The sequence below is a fragment of the Pteropus alecto genome, unplaced genomic scaffold (genome assembly GCF_000325575.1).
Source record: "Pteropus alecto unplaced genomic scaffold, ASM32557v1 scaffold78, whole genome shotgun sequence".
Taxonomy (NCBI): Eukaryota; Metazoa; Chordata; class Mammalia; order Chiroptera; family Pteropodidae; genus Pteropus; species Pteropus alecto.
This window is the reverse complement of record NW_006443124.1, coordinates 1,779,066-1,805,133: the sequence shown is the minus strand read 5'-3', so window position 1 is coordinate 1,805,133 and position 26,068 is coordinate 1,779,066. Positions and strand designations below refer to the sequence as shown.

The 26,068-nt window shown below is 37.8% G+C and overlaps 1 pseudogene; it reads right to left on the bottom strand.

The window, feature by feature from the left end:
- Nucleotides 1-7,224: 7,224 nt before the first annotated feature.
- LOC102885876 lies at nucleotides 7,225-9,152 on the bottom strand (annotated as a pseudogene).
- Nucleotides 9,153-26,068: the final 16,916 nt, after the last annotated feature.

The window sequence follows — 26,068 nt, the reverse complement described above, 5'->3', positions numbered from 1 at the left end:
ATCTATATATATATCATATATATATCTATATATATATATATGACAGGATATTAAGAGAAATATCCACAACATGAAGTTATAGACCATATTCCCTAAGAACTTTATTCAGCTAGCCTTTAGGCAATCTGAAAATTAGAAAAAAAAAGTTGAGTTGTTCATGGAACACAGAGAGAATGGCTGAAAATGGTCTGTTGAAGAAACATTTTCTGTTAAATCATGAAATGCTGTTTTAAGTGGACTGTGGAAATCACCTGGGATGAGTAGATAATTTATTGCTCCAGAGGAAAGAGGAGAAAAAAGGCAGTTTCTGTTCTCCCCTGAACAGAACACCAGTAACAGATTTGAGAGTCATCCTCATGGGATGGATTGTGCTATTTGACCAGGACAGTAAAGGGTGAGTTGGCCAAAGTCTGACTCGGTTTATTCAAAACATGAGTGAAAGGAAAGAAAGAGAAGGACCGAAGCCAGCAAATTTTAGTAAAAAGTTTATTTTCAAAAGAACACCTGAGATGATGCCTCCGCAGGGCTGTGCTGATAGTAATCAAATGCCAAAGCTGCCAGCATTTAGGGAGCTCACAGTGGGGCCTGACAAGTCCACAACAGTGTGCAGGCTTGTTTTGATTTCCCAGAACCCATCAGGCTTTGCAGCTCTTCTCAAAAGCACTCAGACAGATGGGAAAAGAATAATTCATTTTTCCTGAGCACATAAGTCAGGTTCAGAAAGCAACAGCAGAGAGGTCAAGGGCAGGGCTCACGGGTTGGGGGACCCTCCCATTCTGCCCCAGCGGCCCCTTTCAGAGCTCTGCGGGTCAGCTGGGAGAATGCAAGTAGGAAAAATGCAAGTGATGTTACTGAGTGTGCTCAGAGTGTCTGTGAGAAGAATGCACTGGTTTATCTTCACATGGTTCTCAATCCAGCCGCTTTCTAGAGGACAGAATAAGGAATACGTAATCATTTCATTGAAAAACAAACCGTTCGCTTAATGTCTACTAAATGCCGGGCACTCCGCAAGGCATGGGGGACATAGCAATAAACAAATACATGAAGTCCTCACCTTTGATAAGCTTAGTTTAGGATATGCAAGGCATTAAAAATTACATCTATGTATATACATAAACACAAAATATATATGATTTGGCCTCTGAACAAAAAGTATAATCTGCAATGACCGATTATAGCTGGGATACCTGATATAGCTGAAGAAGGCTCATTTTAGCTCAGACTCCAAAATAAGGAAGATTTAACGAGGTATAGAATGTAGGGAATAGCCCAGGAAATACAAGGAGTCTAAGGAAAAGGAAAGCATATTGGACTCTAGAAACATGAGAGGCAGAGGAAGAGCATGAAGTTAAAAGGAAAATCAACAAACACCCACTAACTGCTCGCTGTGTGCTGGAGACTGCGTGAGACAGGCCCACGGTGCTTCATTTGTCGCGTGGAGTACAAATACCACCATTACAGTCATCTGATCTTCTTGTCTATAACAAGTTGTCATTTCAATCTAGCACCTTGGGAAATGTTACATATGAAACTTCTTCGGGCCCTGAACCTATACTTCCCTTGGCAACCCATTCTCCACAATGACAAAACAGTCATCCCTCTAAATATAAAATGTGAACATTTCACTTACCTGCTCAGAATATTTGCTGGGTCTGTTTAAATATGGAAAGAAATTGAGAGCTTCTATAATTTGTCCCAAACTTATCTTGTACTAATTCCTGACACATCACTCATTTGTGTTCCCCGATGATGTCCTACAATAATTCTAAATCTGTGTCTTTGTATAAATTCTTCCTCCTTCATAATTGTTATTTTTAACTCCCTAATTCCAACTAGTTCTTCAAGGTTAAAATTAATTTCTCCTTTCTCCTAGAATCCAATTAGTCATCATTGAATCCCTCCTTATAGATGAGACAATGTATAGCAAAATGATTTAAAGTTTAAACTCTGCAGCCAGACTGACTCTTTTTCTGGTCTTTCTCCAGCTTGCAAGCTCATACCCTTGGGCAAGTTACTTAATGTTTCTGAGTTTCAATTTTTTCATCCATAAATGGAAATAATAATAAGTTCATCACCAAAAGGCTGCTGTGAGGATTTAAAGAGATTAATATAGAGTTGAGTCCATGGTTAATGATCAAAATATGTTAGCAATTGTTAATAGTCAATTTTGCATTTTCAACTGCATCAAGCAGAGGACCAGAACAGTAAATAGTGCTGGATGTACAGAACCAGATTAGGGACCCTACAGCTATATAGGTACTTAGAACAGAATGTAAGGAGAGCATCAAGAAGCAGCTAAGCCATTGCACTCAGACAAGGTGTTTTAGAGAAGATGCGTCCCTAGAGAAACCTCCACATACTCAGCTATTCGTGAGTGTGGTCTTTCCTTCTCGCTGCTCCTTCGACTGGCTCCCTCTCCTTCTCTGCAGCGGTTTCTTTGAATTCTTATAAAATCTCTGGGTGTTAACTTTTCCTATATAAATTTGCTAACTTTCTTTCAATAAAACACATTCTCTTTTGTTTGTTTTCCATCCATTTGAGAATAATCCATAGGACTTTGCGACTCAATCATGATATCTTTTTAAATTTTTAAATTTATTTTTATCATTGCTTATTAGATAATGAAAGAATGGTAAGTGTGGATTGTATAGCCTTTATCCTCTAATTATAGGAAAGAAAACAGCTAGGAATAAATAGAAGATTTTCTTAGAATCACCCTGCTGCCACTCAAAATCCACACGGCTACATGCCCTGTGCTCACTAATCTCTGAGGATAACGGCCTTAATCATTCTTTGTCATTGCCCTGTCCCCGTCAGCCAGTTACCAACTATACCAAATGATATGAAATTCTAAAGCCAAATGAGAGAGGCAGCCCACAAACCTTCCTCCCCACCCCTTTCTCTTCTACTCCTGAAGCTTATTGTATCTGGACTTCAGTTGCACTAACTTTTATTTTTAATTGCTTTGTCAAAGACAGTCAATTTTTTTCATGGTCCACCTGACAAATCTTCACAGAGTGTTGGGTTTTGCAAAGTTGTAAATGGCTAATTTATTTTGCATTTATTTTTCTGCCAGGGTTGAAGGGACATATCTGACTGTGTTTGGCGTGAACTTTTAGCACATTTTCAGCTATAGCATTTCTTCTCTTTGATAATGTTGACTCCGTCAGAATGCTCCTGAGTCATAAGCTAGACAGCATTTGGCAGTTGATTTTATCTTACTGTCATGTGGTAAGTGCAGAGGTGTACCTCTCCAGCCCTCTTTCGGAACTAAGGAGCTTTCCCCTGCTGCTGAGAACATTGGCGACTCACAGCACTTGGCAGAGTCCCTCTCTGGGTAGCATTCTCAGCCAAAGAGTTTCTTCAAAGCCCAAGGTCAAGCCCCCTCTCTAGGCTCAGGACACCGTACCCTTATCAATACAGTGCTATGAAAACTGGACCCCTTGCCTCAAAGGGAACCACTTGGAAGGGCCATCCGATGTCTGTGAGATTGACTAAGGCCTTTCTTGGGACTAATTCATAGGTAAATCCTCTCTGTACCCAACTCTGTTTCTCTAAGTCAAATGGATTGATCTTGAGAGCATTCCTCAAAGAACTTCTGTTTTAATATAGGTTTTACTGTTATTTAGGTATATAGTAAGATCATCAGTCAGAAACTGATTGCCATTGAAAAAGTAGTTTGTTACTCATAGTTCTCAAGAGGAGGGGCCACACCACACCATGGGGACAACACTGGGACGCAGTGGGGTCCAGAGGCTGAGGGAGAGGGGAGGACCTGTGAGCAAGAGCCTCTACCGTGATTTCCAAGGGAAGGAACAAATGGCGCAGGGTAAGCAAGTCTAGGATGGGCTAGTTTGTGATAACATCAGAGGGCTCTGGGGCATAGAGGCAGCTCTTAGTTGTCAGGTACTGGTCCTGGTGTGATTAGGATGGATGGTTGGGGGTGTGTATTCTGCATTGTTTGGTTTGCATTTGAAAAGACCACATGTGGGCAAGTTGTTTGTTATCTCTAGGAATTGGGCAGTCCCTCCAGTGTCAGCAAGGCTCCAGATGTCAAAACATCAGAATACAGAAAATAAAAGACATGGCTAATACAACTTCCTACACAGAAATTTTCATTTCAGAGTCTTGTCTCCCTGGCAGCCAGACTTAAGATGCCTTCTGTCTCAATACCCACAACGCATAGAGTTTCAGGCACATAGGCCTCCAAATATTGTACTGGTAAATGTTCAACAACTGATTTTTCAAAAGAAAAAGCCCTACTCTGTAGAATTTGTCAATTTCCATGGTGTTGTGCTTTCATCATGGCCAATTTCAAGCTATCAATATGATACCACTGAAAGCAGAGTTGGGAAAAGATGCACATGATCAGTTCTGGGATGGTAGTGTGAGTTGGCTCCGGCATGCCACTGACTCCTCCTCTGGAAGACCAAAGACATTTTTATAAAGCATATTCACCAATTAGAGTATAACAAATTGCTGCATAACTAGAGCTAGTTGTTATTGAGTCTGCCCTACTAATTCCTTTCACATTTCCCACATGTTATAGGTTTGCAAACTGATTTTCTTCAGGCTTCCACAGGACAGGGAATGGTACCAATTGGCAGAAATAACACAGACCCCAAAAGTCTTGTTAATACTTCCTCGGGACTTCTAGGGCCTTATACAATTTCCTTAAGTATTTCCGGAAATTCTATGTGGTGAATTACACTGCTCCAGAGATTGTTGGCTCTGGGAGGATGACAGCAAGATGGCAGAATAAGCAGCCCTGGACTCTCCTACCCACAAACACACTGACTCAGTAATTCACAGAAAAATTCCCTTTGTGAGAAGTCCAGAAGCTAATTGAGAGGCTCCTGTACCTTACACAAGTGAGAAAGCAGACACATAAGAGCCAGTAGAGAAATTCAAGACACCTTCTTGCCAAAATCCCAACCTCTAGCACAGAGCCATATGATTAAGAGGAAACTCTCCAGCTCCCAGCTTCTCACTGGAGAAGGAAAGAGTTGAACCAATAGCAAATGCCTCAACTTTTCGAGGGGCTACTCAGAAGACAGACTTCTGTCTTGTCTATCTCAGAGGGCTAACAGCATCTAGCATATTCTAGCCACCTGAGGGCTAGTGAGAGCAAAGACAGCGGTTTGATCTAGCATGCAGCTAGTCACCATAGCCCCTCCCCTGGCTCAGCACAGTTAGGTGAAAGGCCTCAGCACCCAGCTTCCCCTGGAGAAGAGAGAAAGAGTTGGACAGAGCATCCAGTGATCCACCTTTCCTGGGGGCTGCCAGAGGAAGTGGCTTCACTCTCACTTGTCTCAGAGCAGTGATGAGGTCTGGCGTACTTCGAATGTGTGGAGATGTTAAGAACAGGTGTTATCAGGGCCATGCTACCCCTGAAACATGTAGGAGAATCCTTCCTGGCTTCTTACCTTCTGGTGGTTTTCTGGCAATCTTTGCCCTTCCTTGGGTTGTGGATATATCACTTTGACCCTCTGTATTCACACGGCATTCTCCCTGTGTGTCTTCTCATTGTCTTCCCTCCATGCATATCTATCTCTGTGTCCAAAGTTCTCCATTTTACAAGGATCAGTGATATTGGAGTAGGAGCACACTCTGATGACCGCATTTTAACTTGATAACCTCTGGAAAGACCTTAAGTCCAAAGAGGTGACATTCCGTGTGCTCAGGGATTAGGACTTTGACATACCTGCTTATGGGAGACAAAATTCAACCTAGAATCATCACTACGAAAATTAATTATGCTAAATACTTGTAACAAACAAGAAGTTTGAGAGAACCTAAACTAAGTCACATCATAATCGCATCACTTCCAAGTGAAGAAAGATCATCTTAAGATCAGCCAATGCAAATAGACAAATTACAGAGGGAAGAACAAAGATTCTTTTGTATTTCTTGTGCTTGGGGTTTACTGAGCTCTTTGCATCTGTTGGCATATAGTTTTTATCGACTTTGCAAAAATTTCAGCTTTTTTTCCCCCAAAATATGTTTCTTTTTCTCTCTTCTCTTTTGGGAGCGTAGTCCTAAAATAAAACACATGTTGTCCCACAGCTCACTGTTGCTTCTCATATTTTTCTCTGTTTTATTCTGAATAATTTCTATTTCTGTATCTTCAAGTTCACTAATATTTGTTTTACAATTTAATATCTAATTTTTTTTAAATTAAAGAGCAATATAACCAATTCAAAACATTTAAAATAAGAGTACTTACTAACAACTCCAGGAATTCATTTAAGTTATATTAACTATAAAATATGAAAAATAGATTCCGAATGTAATTATTTTAAAATACACTATATCTACTTTTGTCAAATTTTACATTTGTGTATACTATAATGGAAGCAGAAATTCTCTCTAAAAACATTATCTCTTTAAACATTTGAGGTACATATTATAGCCACAAGCAATATCTGACATAAAATTGCAGTATAGGCATATCAAATTTTACATTTCACTGGTAAAATACCATGACTAAGATATATAATCACTGTATAGTGCCTAGACATTCCAGTAAGAACCATTATTTTTTTAATGTGGCATGATCAATACATATTCTGCAAGGGACAGTAAACTTAGTAATTCTATAAGATATGTCCTGAAATCATTTTCAAGTTGTACAATAAAACAAACGACTTTGTTAAGGCTGTATTTTATTTGCTGATTAATGGACAAAGGATAATGTAATTTACATTTAAAATTTTTTTTAAAAAGACTGCACTTCTAAAAATCATGAAAAGCCGGAGAGACTCTTAAATTACTGAAACCTTAATATGTCTTACACAATCTTGTTTGTACAAAAATGCAAGTTAAATATAAACATAATGCAGTCATGATGATTTTGTTCAAATCTGTTTTCTGTAACCCTCAGTTATATCTAAAAGTTTCTCAGTTGTTATTTGTGAATAGAACAATACCTGATTGAATTACTATTGGCACAGAGCCCTAAAAAAAGCATACTTTGGCATTAATCTTTTATATGGTTAAAGATTTATTTTTTAATTGGAGATCATTTAAACATTGGAAAAAAAGAAAAAAAATTAAAGAACAGTATGTCCATAAACCAACAAATAACTTGGCTGTAATGTATCATAAAACACAAAGAAATGTATATACCTGTACAATGAACATTTTGTATTAACATAATCACACACAAGAGTATACACGTGTGCACACACATACACCTTCACACACCCACTCATAAAACAAAGCCTAATAAGGTGCAGTTTCCAGTTCAATATTCAGCCTTGCATTTTTTTCTTCACCGAATGAATAGCTTTTTGTCATCTTCCCATTCTTGAAAACAGTATGAAGTTCATGACCAGATTCTTCAACGTATCCTTTTATTTCCTCAAATGCGACAAAATTTTTTGCTGGCGTCCTATGTAAAGATAATTGGTCATTTCTGGTCCTCTTATTGAGATTAGTAACTGGGTCCTTGAAGACATTAATCCCCAAACCATTAGTTACGATGTAACTATACTTGAAAAAAAATTCAAGAGATATCTTGTTAACGTCTGGAGGAAAGTTCCACCAGAACCAAAGGAAACATTTTTAGGACTCTTTTTGTTTTTTACTTCATACTGTCTGCACTATTTTTTGTAAGGTATTATCCCTGCATTAGCTTATTGACTAACTCAAAGTAAGATGGCAGCAACTTACAGCCCTTTGAATTCTTCGTAACAGGGAACTTCTTACCTAAAATATCCAAAATCTTTAATACAGAGTTAAAGAGGATTTCAAGGATCAGGTGTGATTATTAGTGGTGCCTCTGTATAGTTTGATACTATTAAATATCTTAGACCTTACCCCCTATTTTCTCATACATCCTAAAAATGCTATCTGTTATCCCTGATGACAGATACAGGGCAGGCACTGATGAAAACTGCATTGCTCTATATTCAGAAGCATCTTTTTCAAGCTCTTCCCTCGAGCTCTTACAGTATTGTATTCTGAACTGGAACAGAATACCCTGGAAGAGGATCTTTGGTTACATAGTATTTTTTTTTTTTAATTTAAGCAGTTCTTGCTATTATATCTGTTCTTTGAAGTTAACCAAATGAGAAGACATTTCTATGCCAGCAGTCTCTTAAAAAGAGACTCCCCTGTAGCCAAAATCATGTAACTTGCATCCCAGATTATCTAAGTTATTTAGCATATGTCTTCTTCTGCTCTCTAGGATTTGTGGCCACTGTGATTGGACACCAGGACTGAACAAGGATAGTTTCAGTCCAACTTGTAAGGCAGTAACACTCTGAATTTATGTTTTCTACTGCGGAGAGAACACTTCCGCTGGGAATGGCAGAGTTCTGGGAACAGCTTTTGCTTTTCCTGGAAGATGTTCATCATATTTCTCAAGAATGTAGTTCCATTCTTTTCATCGAAGACATCATCTTGGAAAGTTCGCTAATCTTTTATTTTGAAATGCCATGTCTCTTCTGCGTTCATCCTATCTAGTGAATTTTTTGTTTGAGACATTGTCATTTTCATCTCCATACATGTGATTTGGGTCTCTTTTATATCTCCCACGCCTCTACTTAACATACTCAATCTTTCTTCCAGTGTGTTGAGTATATGGAGAATCTGGAGTGCTGAAGTGTTTTATTTCTTAACCTGGGTGGTGGATACATGGTGTTTGCTTTTTGTAAATTTTACGTTTATATTTTGTGCACTTTTCTGTATGTGTCATGTTTCAAAATAAAAATTTAGATTGTTCAAGAAATCGTATTACCTCTTCAAAATATCCAAAATCCAGCCACTTTCCACCACCTCCATTTTTCCACCCCGATCCAAGCCTCCACCATTTATTAACTTAAGAGCAGAATCCACCCCTACTTCCCCGCCCCCACCTTGTCTGTCTTCTTCCAGGCCCCCATAGTCACTTTCAGCTCATATGCTAATGTCATTGTTTTGACATAATGTTTCAGGTTCTGTCATGTCATTCCTCTGCTCAAGTCCCAGTGGCTTCCCATCTCAAAGTCAAAGTCAGAGATGGTTTATGGCTTACAAAGCCTTAAATGATCTGGCATCCTCTTGTCTCTCTGACTCCTTTCTTAAAACTTATTCCCTCTGTGTGTTAGCCACACTAGCCTCCCTTGTGTCCTTCTAACTTACTAGGCACTCACCTGCTTCAGAGACATTGCACTTACATTTTCTCTGTCTAGGACACTCTTATTGATGGAGATAACCCTTGTGGCTTATCTACATCAAATCTACATTCAGATTTTATCTTCTTGGTAAGACTGTCTTGATTTCCTTTTTTAAATCAGCCTCATTACACCAGTACCTCCTATTTCCTTCCCTATTTGTTTGTTTATTTTTTTTGCATAGTACTTACCACTATCATATTGTATATTTTATGTTCATTTATTCTTCAAAGAACAATGTTTAACATAAAATATACTAAACATAAACTCTGTAGGAGAAATGATTTTTATCACTTTTTTAATTTATTGCTTGAAGCTTTGGTGTCTATACCAGTATATTGCACGAAATATGTACTCAATAAATATTTGTTGAATTAATACTCTTAACCATCATTCTCTACTTTAAGATAATTTCTCCTCCTCGAAATTAAAAAAAAAAAAGTCTTCCATTGTTTATTTCAGTGGCTTGTACATGATATGCAATTAATAGATGTTTGTTTAATGAATGACTCCATGCCTAGCTAGTGGCAATGTAGTCCTGTTATCCCTAATGGTTACAGATGGGGAGTAGGAGTATGCACACTGAGGCTCTATTCTTGGCTTTTTCTCTGACGGCATTCAACATACATGAATATTTATTAGTTGTTTATTTTGGGACTTAAATATCAAATACTCATTTGGTAAACATGTTTGTATGGAAAGCACTGGACAAGCCACTGCAGATTAAAATTAAAGACCACATTTTCTTCCAGGCTCCCAAAATATGCCTGCAAAATGACATGTGTCCCGTCTTCTATGGTATACTGCTAAACCTGCATTTGCCAGATTCTGCCAACAGATAACTTAATTGCAAATACAAAGCAGCCACTGAGGGCATATTTACTTCTCTTATAAAGGCGAGTATAGTTGTGTGGACCACAAATGAAATGCATGCTGTTGGATTTGCAGGAATAGTTTTGGAGACTGGAAATGATTTACTCTTGGCTGAAATAGATTAGGGAGCTGTTGCTGTCCCTTGTAAAAGCTCCTGCTTCCTCTAACAGAAAATATCGCTTGTTTTCCATGAAAATATGCTGCTGGTCAGAGAAAACTACCTCTGCGCCTCGACCCTAGCATTTGGAACGGCAGCACTCACTCATCTATCTTTTAATTATACCTAGAAGAGTGTTGAATGCTGGGGAAGAAGCCACGTGTTCTTGCTCCCAGGTCACAGTGTTTTCCTGGCTGTGCAGCTGGCAGCCTTGACTTTACTCCAGATAGTGCAAATCTCTCTGAAATATGGTGTCTGGCCCTGCAAACAGAACTTGTAATAGACCGATCAATGCAGAGCATAACCGAACTAACATTTCCCGTATTGTGAGGGTATATTGAAAATATTTATGAAATGTTAGAGTAAGCATCTGATCGAACATCATCACTTTAGAGATGGGATAATGCAGGCCCAGAAAGATAAAGTGACTCGTTCAAACTCACAGAACTAGTTACCAGCAGGGTGGGACTAAAACCCAGGTCACCTGACTTCTCACACCATGGTCTTGCCACTGTTTTGCTCTCACAGTCACGGGCCTACTTGTAAGCCACACTGGCTCTCAAATATTAGCATTTTTAAAAAGTTACCTGAGGAGCAAATTAAAAATGTCCATCTTTGGGGCCTTACTCCCAGAGACTCTAATTTGGAAAGTCAGTGATAGAGGCTAGGAATTGTGCTTTAGCACGTACCCCATCCACTGATGTAGATGGCATTAGGCCACAACTTGAGAAATCCTTGAGAAATCCTGGTACCTGGCAATCCAGGTATCGTTAGAGAGAATGCATAATATATAGATTAGCAACCCACCATGAAGCCCAAAGATCTGCGTTTATAATCTCTCTGTTTTGCTACTTACTGACAGTGTACAGTTGAATGAGTTCATTATTTAGTCTTTCCGAGTCTTTTATCTTACTTGTAAAATGAGAACTTACTGGGTTGTTGTGAGAATATATATATGTATATATGTATATATATATAGTTGTGTGCATGTGTGTGTGTGTAGCACAGTGTGCCTGATGCATAGTGAGTACTTAATAATTGTTAGATATTGTTATTAATAAAGTGCTTGTCATATACCTTGTACTTTTAAATATTCCTTAAATAGTGGTATTATTGATATTTTGAGATAATAAATCAGTTCCCAATTTCCCATATGTAAGCACACATATATAGTATATATATGTGTTTAACATGTAATATATTATATATAAAAATATAGTGTAACTAAATTTCCCCTTTGGCTATATCTCCATCTTCTTATTATTTCTCCCCATGTCCAATCAAATCTACAACAGAAAGTACCTGTCGGAGAGAGCAGAAATGATATCAATGAGATTGTTCTTCTATTCTTTAAAATGTTATTTTCTCTTTCCTTCCAATGAGCCTTAACTAAAATAGCCAGTTGCATTCCATGAGCCTGGTGAGAACTTGCATTTCTGATTGAGAGGATATATGTTTAAGTAATTTAGACGTTTCAGCATGTGTATTCCCACTTGGACTAGAGGTCCTTCGGTCCAGTGAGCTCATCAGGTGAAGTAAAAATATACTCAATCCAGCCTGTCATTTATATGCATAAGATTATAGGATACAAAGGAAAGTCTACCAAGAGATAAAATAAGGGCCTCAAATTATCCAAAATACCATGACTTGAGTGCTACTGAATTGCCAATTGTCTAAAATAGCTTGATTGCAAAGATTCTGAGGATAGACGGTGGAAATAAACTCATGCGTGAAATGATAGCTACATCAAGGAAAATGGAGATGGATCTCAGAGAAGTCTGAGTGACTTTGGGGTTATTGGAGTGCTTTAGGTAGTGCAGATCACCTGCGAATCAGACACTCTGATTGACTTAAAAGCTGTTGTCATTTAAAAAGTATTAAGAATGACAATCAGTTTAGTTGGCTACAGTGATAAATTTTACCATTGACAACGGCCCTTAACATCACATTCTAGACAGTGATGATAGCAGTAGTGATTCCAGTGTTAGTAGTGTGGTAGGGTCTCTATATTTTTCTTCTAAAAATCCAGATAGATGGCGTAGCACACTCGATGACAGTGGGACCTTGGAGTCGAGGAGACCACGGTTGGAGGCCACTTTGATACTTCCCAGCTGTGTGAAGTTGAGCAAGTTGTTTGGAATCTTTAAATTTCAGTTTTCTCATTTGTAAAACAAGAATAAATCACGGACCTTAAAGGGTTGCATATATAATTAAATTAATTTATATAAATACATATACATTATTTAATATGTCCTTAAATTTTAGAAAGTACCTGTATCGTAGGAGATGATCAGTAAATGATTCCTCCTTCACAGTAGTATTAGTGGTAATAAAAGTGTCAGAAAAAGTCAGGTGTTTTTCTTTTATGATGTAGCCTAATTCTATTTTAATCGGCTATCTAAATCTAATATTTGGGTTGTTTGAATACTGTCCTACTTGAAAATAAATTTTTCCAATGAAAATGAATAAATAATGAGAATGTCTAAGAAAAGAAAGAGATTCAGAATAGTCCAGGTAACTTTAAACACATGAAGACCAACAGAATTAACATACCAGAGCCTCTGCAATACATGACTGTTATCTCAGAACTGTGTTTATTGCTGCACATAGGGCAGTAGGAGGTGGGCTCTCCATGGCCGGAAGGAGCCAATGAGCTTATTCAAATTGAGGCGTAAGTGACTGAGATAGTTTTATAAATCCTGTTCTCAAGGAAATACTTTTACAGATTGAAGAGAAATAAATCCTTAGTTTTAGCATATCAAACATTAGCAAATAGACAAGGGTTAAAGGGATAGGCATCTTTTTGGACGTGCTAATAATATTTAAAATAATTTGTTATATCTATGTAAAGTCACATTTATTGAGAAAAAAATGGAATATACAAAAAAGCTACAAAAACAAAAATGCATCACTTGTGTATTTAACACCCAGACTTAAGTGATTCAGAATATAGTGCATACATTTTCACTTTTTAAAATAAATAGCCATTTTACACACTTGTGCAAAACTGGTACTCCATAGACTGCTCTTATATTTCTACATTTCATTGCACCATAGTTTTAATAGCTGCAAGTTATTCCATCATATAGGTGGACCTTACCATTTTTAACCCATGCTCTGTGTTTGGAAAGGTAATCGTTCCTAAGTTTTGGCTTCTAGGAGCTAAATAGAGATTAACATTCTCATAGATCAAACCTTTTAGAGTTTCGTAATGAATTTCTTAAAATTCTAGAAGTAAAACTGCTGGGTCAAATGGTTTGTAGATTTTTAAGAGATAGTGACATATTTCCACACTTAAAGAGAGTTATCATTGAGGTTAGAGAGAATGAGCCCTTCTCTCCACTCTCGCTGTCACCGGGTATCATTATTTAAAACAAGGCAGAGGACACAGAGACTCACAGCACCTATTTCCCCCAGCTGTATGGCCAGCCTGTCCTAATGATGGAGCTCACTGCCTACTCCGTTGAGAGCCCGTTTTAGACCTCCGTTTTGCTCCTAGCTGTGCCCATCCCACAGCTAGAGTTCGCAGCTGTGAACACCTACTAGCTTGATGAGAGTGCTTCTCCTGGTACGGGACTCATGTCTTTGTTGGTATGGAGTTACATTTCTCACCATACTAACAAAGACATATGTTCACAGCTTCCAAGGGCCAGTGCAATGGCACGACCCAAGCAGGTTTCCTTTTAGAGGGACACAGGCTATGTACGTGTCCCTCTACTTTAACAGAAGCAATACAACACTTACAAATAATGTCATCATGCTGCTAGAAATGAAATGATTCAAAGATAGGGCCTGTACCAAACGTCAGTATGTACAAAAAAATCCAATCACCATTTCAATCAGATAAGGCTTCTTTCTCCCTGTGGGCAGTAGGGTGTTTTTAAAGATACCTTTTTTTTCTTTTTTTTTTTTTTTTAAGCTATGAAAAGCAAAATCAATTCTTGCTTTATTTTTATCTAAAATACTTATGAAAACATTTTTTCCATTCTGTCATCTGAAGTGGAAAACCAAACTACAGTGGTGTTTTTAATAAAAACCCATATGATTAACAGTTGCTCATGGTTGTACTGTAACTTGGAGATACAAAGTTTGTTTCAGAGGCCTCAATTTCTAAAAGAAATGATCTGACAGGAGTAATTGGATATAAACTCTAGTATCATTTGTTAAATGTAATAAGAGCAAAATAAGAGAACAATTAGATAAATGTTGTAATTAGCTCTCCATTCTAGGCTTCTTTTTCTTCCCACTTTGTACTCTCTTTCTTAGCAATCTCGACCACACACAAAGCTCGAATCACCATCTAATTGCTAAAACCTTTTATGGGATTTTCATTGATCTGTGAGACTGAAAAATAACAAGGCCTTTAAGGGCACAGGCTTTCTGCCTACTTGACCCATCTTATTTTGCATCTCCCTCCCTCCCATTCTCTGTGCGAAAACCACACTTCCCTTGTTTGGGTTTCTCACTCGCTTTGTGCTATCACCTGACAGAGACCGTTGCACTTGCTGCTCCCCTGCCACTGCGCCCCCAACCTGGTGTGCTGGTTTTGCTTTTTCTTCTTGTCACTCTTCATCTCACCTCAAGTATCACTTCCTTATGGAAACTTTCTCGGACCCACTAGCTTAGGAAAGAATCCTCTGGTCTCTGCTCCCATAGAATTGTATTTCTTTCCTTCATGTTGCTTAGCTCAATTTTGTAATGATACAGCTGTTATTTGGAATTATTAGTTTTACGTCTGGTTGGTAAGTTCTATAAAAATGGGCACTGTGTTATTTTTACTAGGGGCACTATGACAAGGTACTACAAAATGAGTGGCGTAATTTTTGTCTCACGATTCTGGAGGCTAGAAGCCTGAAACCAGGGTGTCAGCAGGGTTGGCTCCTTCTGAGGACCGTAAGGGAAGGACCCACTCCAGGCCCCACCATGGCTTGGAAATGGCTGTCTTCTTCCTGTGTCTCTTCTCATCATCCTCCCTCTGTGCATTTCTGTCTCTGTGTCCAAATTTCTCTTCTTTATTAGGACATCTGTCGTACTGATTAAGGCCCTCTCAGAGGATCTCATTTCAACTAATTACATTCTGCAATGACCCTATTTCCAAATAAGGTCACACTTTGATGAACTGAGAACTAGGACTTCAAAGTATAAACTTGGAGGACACAGCTCAACCCACAACAGGGACCGTGTCTGTTTCATCCACCACCGTGTCTCCAGTGCTAAGCAGTGTCAGAGCCATAACTAAGTAAATGGTTGGGTGATGCTTCTTAGCGTTCATGTAGCCAACATCACCAGGAGCAGGGATAGGCTCCTTAACATAACAAGATTCTTTCTGTATAATTTCTCTTATCTTAACCATAAGTTTTTGACTAAAAAAGAGTAGGGATATATAAAAAAAATAGTTTTGTAGTGTAGTATATAGTTTTGAGACTATTACCTGACTACAACAGAGAAGCTATCCCTTCATGGGAACTCAATAAATTTTTATAGAAGAGAAATGGGGTGGGGGAAAGGCAGAGACAGAGAAGAATCACCATTCTCAGTGGAATTAAGGATTTGAAAAGACAACATGGAATATGGACAGGGAATAGGCCTGCTGCTCTCCATGCCTGAGACACTAAATATGACACATTACATTATCCAGACATAGCTGTAACAGCGTTTCTTCTGCAGTGTGGTTTTGTCACTCTCCCACTGAGAGACAGAGCCCATCACTCCAAACTCCTAAATCTGGGCAGGCCCCGTAACTGCTTTCAACAATGGAAGGTAGCCAGAGTGACACTGTGCCAGTTTAGAGCGAAGCCTTCAACTGGCCCAGCAGTTTTTATTCTTTTCTCCTGGAAATCCAACACCATGTAAGAAGCACAGCTATCCTGAGCCCGCCATGCTATCAGAAGGCCAAGCCATTTGGAAAGGCCCATAGAGGATGAGAGGACAAGGAACACTGCAGTGCCAGGTCTGTGAGAGAAGAAGCCATCTTGGATGCCAACCTCGTTGAGCCCTGAGATGATGCCACCCCACCTGTATCTGACTGCAGTCACAGGAACAACCCCTGGTGAGAACCACCCAGCTGAGCTTTGTCAACCCTCAGGGCTGTGAGAGATGATAATAAACTGTTGGTTTAAGACACTCAGTTTTAGGGTGGTTTGTTACGCAGCAGTAAATAACCGGAACCACCCAGTGAGAGTTCTCTGAATGCCTAGCAGATAACAGGTGCTAAATGTCTTCATGGTGTTGAATGGATAAATTCATCTCCAAGGTCCAAATAAAATGAACATAAAGAATACAGAGAAATGGATCTTATGTGCAAGATGTGAAAAGCCTCCTATGTTAAGTTTCCTGTCACAATACTTTTCTTTGAAAAGCTTCCTCCACTGGAAGTCTTTCAAGACACTAACAGAGCTGACCTTAAATGTCTCTTCCTGCCCTCAGGTGAGGCAACCAGCTCAGACCTCAGGAACCACAGAGGCTTGGCGGAGGGAGTTCCTGATATAGAGGGCTAGAGCTGTGAAATAATTTCTTGGTTGGCAGCTAGAAGCTGACAATTTTATTCCTAGAAAATGTTGAGATTTAGAGAGAAGGCATTTAACCATTTCAATTCAATGGCTCATCAAAGTGCTACCCTCTTCATTTCCCCAACCCTACCCAAAACCAAATGCAAGTTTGGATCAGTTGACTAAAATACAGTGTTTTTATATAACTAATCTGAGTGGTAAATAATTGGTAGTTGGAGATTTGACTGCTGGCAAATTAATCAACTTCTAGATGCCTTAATTTTTACTTGTTTAAGAGGCTAGGGTGATAAAGAGAGATAATTATTTCTTTATTGATTAATTTTTCATAGGATTAAAAAAGCTTCATGTGTGCATCAAAGCAAACTCTTGCTTGCAGAAATAAGCAAGCCTCAGAGCCTAAAAAATAAAACAAACATTTTTCATATCTAAATGCATAGTTGTATAGTATAGGACAAGTTTTTATGTTAAAACTCTCAAAAATGCAATTCTGATTATTTACATGTACACTAGAAGACACCACTTTGCTGTACACCCACAAGCCTAGTAGTCAGTAAGCTGCTTGAAACTTTCTCTTTAGGGTCAGAATTAGGTTTGTTGGTTAGTAGTTTTTTAAATCAATTTAAAGAAACTGGCACAGTATTTAATCCGATAACTGTATTTCACTATAAGTGAGAATTAAAAGAAAACAAAACCATTTATCAAAATGAAATTCACTTCTACTTGCAACTCGTACCATATTCTTCTTATGATTATCATGAAGACACAGAGTGGTCCTAAAAAAATCCTCTGCATATTTCTTCTCTGAAAACCATGTCCCTCACTACTGTTCTGCATGCTGTCAGCAGAGAGAGAAATGAGAAATTTAATATCACATAATACTTTACATGAGAATGTTAAGCTCTTGTGACTGGTTGCTTTTGGTTTTTGTCTTTGAAATATTTAGTATCTTGGTTACCAATTTAGTGTTTCTTGTATAAGTGGACTCTACATTGACTAGTCAGCTTAGATTCAAAGTCAGATTTTACATATCCCTTTGTAAATATCCTTTGGCCATCTAATGAGCTATATCCTAAGAACGATGAGTCAAAATAGAAATTGGTTTTGGGAGTCTTTTAGGTGGCTTAGTTAGAAGTATATTCAGCACGAAAAGATGCACATGGGAAGTTTCCAGAATACCTGCTTATTAAGACTCCATTCCTTTGTTCCCTAAAACGCAGCCTTTCTTTTAAATAAGCTTAGAAAGTAAACCTCTCATAATTAAGTGCCTCCTAGGTTTGGGTTTATTCTTTCAGATTTATTTAAATATATGCTCACACATATATGTACAGGTTTGTAAATATATATATTTTTACTCTTCTTCAGTGGATTCAAATTGGCTCAACAATATGACAGATTTTTATGTCATTACAGAGAGAGAGCTCATTAGTCTTAATTTCTACAGTCTTCTATTACTTTGATAAACTATAATTTTATACCTTATAATGCTAGACATTAAGATAGTTCAAATTTGTAGCAATTGCAAATTATAATAAAATAAATAAGATACATGCTAGAGAATGGTTGACAATTTTTTAAACCTTTTAACAGAATTAATAAAGGATTTTTAGCTGGGTTAATATTCTTTTTATATTAATAATGAACAAGATCACATTTAAAACATTTTAAAGCCATTTAAATGCTAGTACATATTTTAAAGGCCAGAGTGTTATTTGCCCACATCATAACAAAAGTTTAAGCACATATTTGCAGGATATATCTTGAAAGAGAGAAATGTGTCAAAATGAGATAAATGAAGATATTTCAAATGACATTTACCATCAGATGAGTAGACATTACAGTGAATGTAGGAAAAAAGGAGGCATTCGAGGCAGATATTTTGGGGATTTAAGGCAAAAAAAAGTGATGCTAGTGAGTCTTTGTGATAACCATGAGAAAAATATGATATGAAAGGGTTGCTAGTAAAAATGAATACCGTTTTGATAATTTTTTTTATTCTCACAATTAAATACTGAAACTTTCTGAGTCCCCTTCCATCATCTGTGAAGTGGAGATAATAATATTTATTGCATAGCATTGTTACAAGAATCAAATATAACATTATATGAAACGATCAATAGTAAATATTTAATAAAGGGTAATTGTTTATATAAGAGTTTTGTATATGCCTATAATAAAAAGGAGAGAACAATGAGCACTACGAAAAAGGTTCACTCGAAGTACTGTTGGAGCTAAAAGTGACTATTTTTAATTCATTAATATCTTTTTATCTTTTATTCATAACCGTATATCATGGAAACTTTCAAACATACACGTAAATGCACAAACAGTACAATAAACCCTAAAGTACCGATTATATACCTTCAACAATTATCAACATGTTTTACTCATAATAAGGTCTTGCTTTTATTAGTTTGCTTATATTATCATTTTCTCTTCAATACTATTGTGCTCTTGATTTCTTCTTTCACCCCAAAACTGGTTAGGAGAGGCAGAATAGGAAAATGGTTATACACACACCATAATTAGACTGCTGCTTAGTTTAAATCCCATGTATATAAGTTACACACACACACACACACACACACACACACATTTTTTATATATAGTCTCACTTGTCATAAACCTTTTCACCTGCAAAATGATAATAATAATGGTATCTACTTAATAAAGATTTTACGAGGATTAAACGAGCTGGTTGAGACAAAAATCTCAGCATGTACTACTGAAAGCATGTAGAAACATCTAACAAATGTTAGCTATTATTCAAATTTCCAACATTATGCTAGTGTTATTAATTTGTAGCTTTATGGCATCGACGATGGAGAATGTGAATTGTAACTGTTCTTTTCTCGATTCTTGATTTATTGATTCAAATGATGCTTCTGAAATAATATGAGGCAATGTTTTGAAAATATTTTTTGGTCCTTAAAATATTCTCAGTTTGTAGGATAGAAAAAATTCAATATATAGTTATAAATCAACCTAATTAATTGTTTTACTTCTCCACTTTCAAATTTATTTATAGCTTCTTTGATCTTTTAAAATCGAAAAGCCTCTTAAAGTCTCCTCCTAATATCATGCTTCATATACCTGTTTTGCCTGCCTGGCACTAGGTAAATGTCTTAGAAATTTGCCATTCATCTATAGTCTCCCTTCCCACTCTCCATCCCCTGGATAAAAGCTACTCATCTTTAAAGTCTTAAATTCACTGACTCCCTCATAGATTAGGCCTTGATTTTATGTGTCCCTCACAGTATTCTGTGCTTCTCCTTTCTATCACTTATTCTACAATTATAATTCTACAGTTATTCGTTTGACTACTTACCGAAGTCTAGCTAACTCCGGGCTTTAAGCTCATGAATTATGGAGCATTGTCTGTTGTGTTCACCTCTCTATGCTAAGCATTCTACACAGAATCTAGCCACAAAAATTTAGTATCTGGATTTGAATTTGAGTCCCTGAGTCAGAATCCCTCCATTCAAGTATTAGCTTTGCCACTTACTAGCTGTGTGACTTTGTGCAAGGCACTTAGCTTTTCCAGCATTGATTTTCTTAAATATAAAGTGGGAATGGCTAATAGTATCTACCTTATAGGATCACTATGAAGTTAAAAGAGATGCATTTATAAAACGAAGTGTCAGCAGCTATGTGCCATGCGTGTTCCTAGGTACAGGAGATGTGGCAGTAAACAAGACAGATGACTTCCTTGCTCTCATAAATTTATATCCTAAGGGAAGAGTAAACAGAGGGAGAAAAAAATAAACACCTAAGTTAAAAAGCGACAAGTGAAATTAGAAGGAGAAGAAAAAAGGTTAATGCACAGAGTGAGTTTAGATATATGGATAATGTGCATTGAGTTCAAGGATGAACTCCCTGTAGATCTAATATTTCAGCTGAGATTTGAGTGGCAAAAAGGAACTAGCCATATACGTGACTGAGAGAAGAACATTCTAGTCAGGGTGTTCAGTAAGCCTCTGCCATAGAAATGAGCTTTGGGTGCCTGGGGACAGACAGAAAGCTAGTATAGCAAGAATACAATAAGCAAGAGGGAAATGATAGCAATTTTGCATTAGAGGCAATAAAATGGGAGAGAGAGAGACCATCTAGGAGGTACTTAAAATTCTGACTGACACACAGTAAGCACTTAATAAATGTTAGTTGCTAGTGCTGTCATGGTTGTGGTTTTAGTTGTTGGAAGTAATACATAATTTGAGTGAATACATCAATGTTTGAATAGAAATGGATATGATTGCTCAGGGAAGATGAAAAATTGAGGCATAGCAAGATTGAGGAACGAACTAATCGAGGTTCATTCAACCTTTGCGTACCGCAGACATACAGTAAGGGGTAGGGATAAAAAGATAAACCTTACTTTGCTTTGAAGAAACCACAATGAATTATAATATAAAGACAAAGGAGCCACATGCTTTGGAGAAAGTACAACTAAAATATTGTGAATGTTGTGAGTGGAGACAGTAACGTTTGTCAATGGAGTTGACTCTAAACACTTGCAGTGGAGATTTGTTGGTGTAGCCTGGCTGCTATAGTTTCCATTTCTTCTTTGTTGGGTAACATACCCTGCTTGTCTCTGGAGAAACCCTCTTTCTCATTTTCAATACTTGTGACTTTAATGAGATAGCATCTGACTCGGGTCTGGGCATTTCAAATATTTGCATGCCTTACGAGTCCAAACAAGATCGTATGATCCAAGTTTGTTTAATCATAAGCCAATTTTCTGGATGCTTGAATGAAACAACTTATGGAAAGTACTCATTTTTCCGTTGGGTATAACCTTGAAGTTGGCAATGATGTTGTGGCTTCAAGGGGAACTCCAGCTCAAAAATGAAGGCAAGGAAAAAGAATTTGGGGACCACTGCAGGTGGTCATAGCCTTCCATTTTTGCTAATTGGCCTTGCCAGAAGGAAAAGTAAGCACGTATAGCTTCATGACAGGAGGTCATTTTACAAATTGCAGCAAAGGACACACCAAGGTTAGGCTCCTGCTCTTCCTTGAAAAACAAGAGATAGGGGCACTAACTCCCTTAATGTTTACATTTCAAAGACTCCCCAGTCCTTGAAAAAGACACTCCTAAGTGGCAAGAGGCTTTTAAGATTTGTACTTTGAAGGAAGGAAGAACTTATAATTACAGATTTTCTAAAGAAAATGCTTCAAGAAAAGGGAGGTCAATGCTTAGAGTCAAGAAAAAGCCTGTCTAAGTTTAGTCGAACTAAGGAAAATGTTGATGCCCTCTTAATCAACCAATATAAGCACTGAACATTCTCCACACTCACCAATCTTTCTGTGCCCCACTAAAGCAGCCACATAAATAGCTCTAGCATCTCTTTATGAAAGAGTTGAAACAGGATCCAATTCTCTGGGAACAGAAGTTCAGCCCCACTCTAGCCTAGACTCTCGAGATTAGACTAGTGACAAAGACAGCTTGTCCTCCATGGATCAAAATTCATAGAGTCTCCACCTATAACATTGTGAGAAAGTAACTATCTTGCATGGTTGTTGCTAGGACAGGGAAAAATACCTGCATAACACTGGACACAGTAACTGACACCCAGTACATATTCAAAAAAGTTACACCTAATTAATTAGTATTATTCACTTTAAAAAGGTACATTTTGAATTAAAGAATACAAAGGGTCTGAATGATTATTAAAACAGAGGCTATGTATTGAGGGCCCTGGGGATGAATTTTTCCTACAGCCAAATTTTCTTTAGTCTGTATGGTGATTTGCTTATTGCATCCAGAAGATTCTGGATGTGAAACTGTCAGCTTGTAGGGGATAGGCATTTAATATTTTACCAGCTATGACCAAATCACCCTGCCAAGTACCTGCACTAATCCACCATCTTCCTAGCACGTGTGGCAGTACCTTTCTCCTCCCACCTCCTCTTAAGTTTTTCTCCGATTTAATAGATTAAAATTGTATTTTTGTTATTTCGTTTCGTACTTTCTCGAGGACTTGTGAGGCACACCTCTTATACTTTTTGGTGGTTCGTGTCTCCTTTTCTCCGAATTTAGAAATTATTCTTTGACAGCCTTTCAATGTAGCAGGAGAAGATTTCAATGTTTTGAAATGCTTTCCTCCCCTGAAACATTCCCCTTCCACCTGGATCCTTCCCACTATGGTCCTTATTAATGATTGTTTTCATCAGTTCTTGCTCCAGACACATAAGGCGGAGTTTGTTAAACCCTTAACACATCTATCAGATGACTTTCCTAAATGCTGGGCAATGCCCTGGCAGCAAAAGAATGCTAAAGAAGGAGCTACTGAATCTGGGGTCTGGAAACAGAATGGGGGAGCCGAGGTATAGAGAGAACAACTCTTGCTATCCTCTCAGTTTTTAGGAGAATATCTCTGATGCATAGTAAATGTTTGTTCAGTGAATGAACATGGTAGAACTTTGGATAACGGATTATTACAAATGTAATCAGTTCACATTCTTGTATGCCTCTAATCAAATTTGCCCTTTATGTCAATGAGTTGATTCCAGGGGCCTGCTTGCTTTCATTATGTTAATCCTCTAGGAGAGCACGTATTTGATGTGGCACTTCAAAGTGTTTTTGTCAGCTTTTTCTTTTGTCACCCTTCATGCTTTCACTGGTAAAATTGGAGTGGGGGGCTTTGCCTGCTTCCATTTTGTTTGTTAGTTTCTGTGTTCCCTCCTCCATTCCTGAGCCAAGTCAGTTTTTTCCTTTACCCATTTTGCACAGTCCTGTTCAACAAGAAGAGAGGGAAAAAATAGAATATCGAGTTGTCAGCAAACACTCTGTCTTAAATAATTGAATAACAAGCACTATTATCCCAAAATACCTCCAAAAATGATGTGCAGCAGATAGGAGGAAAACAAAAATTTCTGCCTTCTATAGGGCAAACTAGTGACAGCCTGAAACTTCACACTTACGACAATGTGCAAAACAATATATTTACATTCATGCTCTGTATATGCTTATTTAGCACAGATGGCTGGTGCAAAATAGATGATCACTGCTGAGCTGCCTTAACTGTTTGCATTAAACTAATAGGCCTGAAGAATGCTAGTGAGCACAGCCTGGATTTGTCTGTCTCCCAGCCCCCATCCCAGGATTTGATCTTTTCCATTATTTATTCAATTGGAACCTAAATCAACTTACAAAATGAAGAGAAAGAAACAACCTGTTGGTAGTCCAGGTTTAAGTGAGAATTTTGTTTACAAGGGGTTACTGAAATGCTTTGTTTGGCCCAATTTTAAATAACTTTCTGCCACTTCTCCTGGGAAAGCATGCCAGTTTAAAGACTTGCCTATTAGGAAAACCTTGCTGATATTCAGCCTAACTCAACAATTTCTCTTTTCCTCTAATTGCTCCTTCTCTCTCTTGGGCTCCTTTGAGACCCACAGTGCCAGCGCCACTTTAGATCACCCTGCTGGCTTTCAGTTTCCAGCACTGAGTGTACATATCTTCATTTGAAGAGTCACTCAATCATCTCTTGAAACAGACCATTTGCCTTTCCTCATGAGATGTCTTGAAACATACCATACTCTCCAGCCTAACATCTTTGGAATTACAGGATGGTCGAGCAGGAACCCCCTTAAAGACTTCCAGAATTCCGCTTCTCTCTTTGCAAATGAGAAAATGATAACCCAGTTATCTTAAATGACTTATCTAGGCGTGTAAGTAACTGGCGCTAGAAGGAGAGCAGGAATTCAAGCCTCGAAATCCTGGGATGGAAACCAAAATTGCCCACAAGGTTCAGGCAAGTACTATAAATAAGTGCAGTGGGCTGAGTGTATGACCAGAGAGAGTGGGGGTGGGGAGCAGTGACGGTCTGGAGGGCTATGCCTTCTGTAAAGGGGGCAGCTGCTCTTCAAAATCACAATTGCCAAATATTCTGAGCCTTCAAGAAAAATCTGCATTCTGGATTTTTGTGTGAAATATCCTGGTTTCAAAAAATATTTTCAACTAATTAAGAGTCTTTTAAAATTCTCTACAGACAAACTAAAACAGGATTGAATCCTGCCTTTAGGGCAGTACTTTATAAATAGCACTATAGAATCTCATGGAATTTCTCCTACATCTACAGAATGATGTTAAGAACTAAAAGTGTCCTGATAGTTATGAAATCCACCTACCTGGATTTAGGGATGTAGAAGCTAAAGAAAAAGAGAACATGATAAACCTGAATTCTTGCTCAAGGACTTAAAATGAGCTAGCCCTTTAGCATACCTGTCTTTGGTCATGGATGGAATGGGCCTTGGGTAACACTGGCCCAAGGAGGCTGAGCAACATCTGGAGCAAGCCTGGACTCAAGCAATAGCTTGGAGCCGAGCCCAGGTGAGGTCAGCCAAGATCAACCGAACCCCAGCCTACCTGCATATGCAGGTTCTTAAGTAGGAAATAAATGTTTGTTTTAATCCATTGAAAATATATGGTTTTTCTATAAATTATCTATTACTGTGTGAAAATGAATCACACAGTAATAGATAATTTATAGAAAAAGGCTTTCTCAGTAAGTCTTCACACAGCTGGAGATACACGGTAAGTAGATGGCAGGGTCAGAATTAAGTCAGGGCTCCAGGACCCTGGTCTAGTGTATTTTCTACTCTATCGTGCTTTTAAATCCTGGTTATCTTCTATGTGTCGCTTTCTGCTTATTTCGTACTTTAAAGACAGCAAAATGGGCCTGATCTTTGTGTCTTTTTTGCAAGACTTTCTTGCAGAGTTGTTTTCAGTCTCTGTGTATACCTACCAGAAATTCGAATGCAACTTTGAGAACTCCACAAAGACATATGAAAATAATCTAGCTTGATACACTGTGAAACAATTAGGATTCACACAACCGGAATTTGAATTTACATAAAAATTAAAGCAATCTCTAAGATGGAGTAGTTTAGAATTACCACTAATTTAATTGAGGTTACTTAAATGGTTTGTAATCGGTATGATTGTTGCCAATTGCTTGCATCTTCAGCAAGGTAATCAGAACCCACTCGGCAATTTCTACCTCCAAATCAATTTAAGCATAAAACAAATTCCCTTTTTTTTTTAAAGAAAGTTTTATGGTTTGTACTTTATTTACAGTTAAGCCTTTCTTGCATTCTAAACTACTTGTCCAGAAAAAAATCAAATACTTTAGGTTTTTTTCTTTAACTTTTCATTCATTTTCCTCAGTCATGGATGCTATGAAAATTATGCCCTCTTTTAGACTACCAAGAATGATAATATCACCAACCTCTCAGGGTTGTGGTCAGGTATAAATTGTTACACACACACTTATAATAGCACCAGGCACAGCGTAAAAGTTCACTATTAGCAACTTTTTAAAAAAATTCTTATTGTTGTTATAATCTGCTCTTAGGTTTATCACTCCGGCTATATC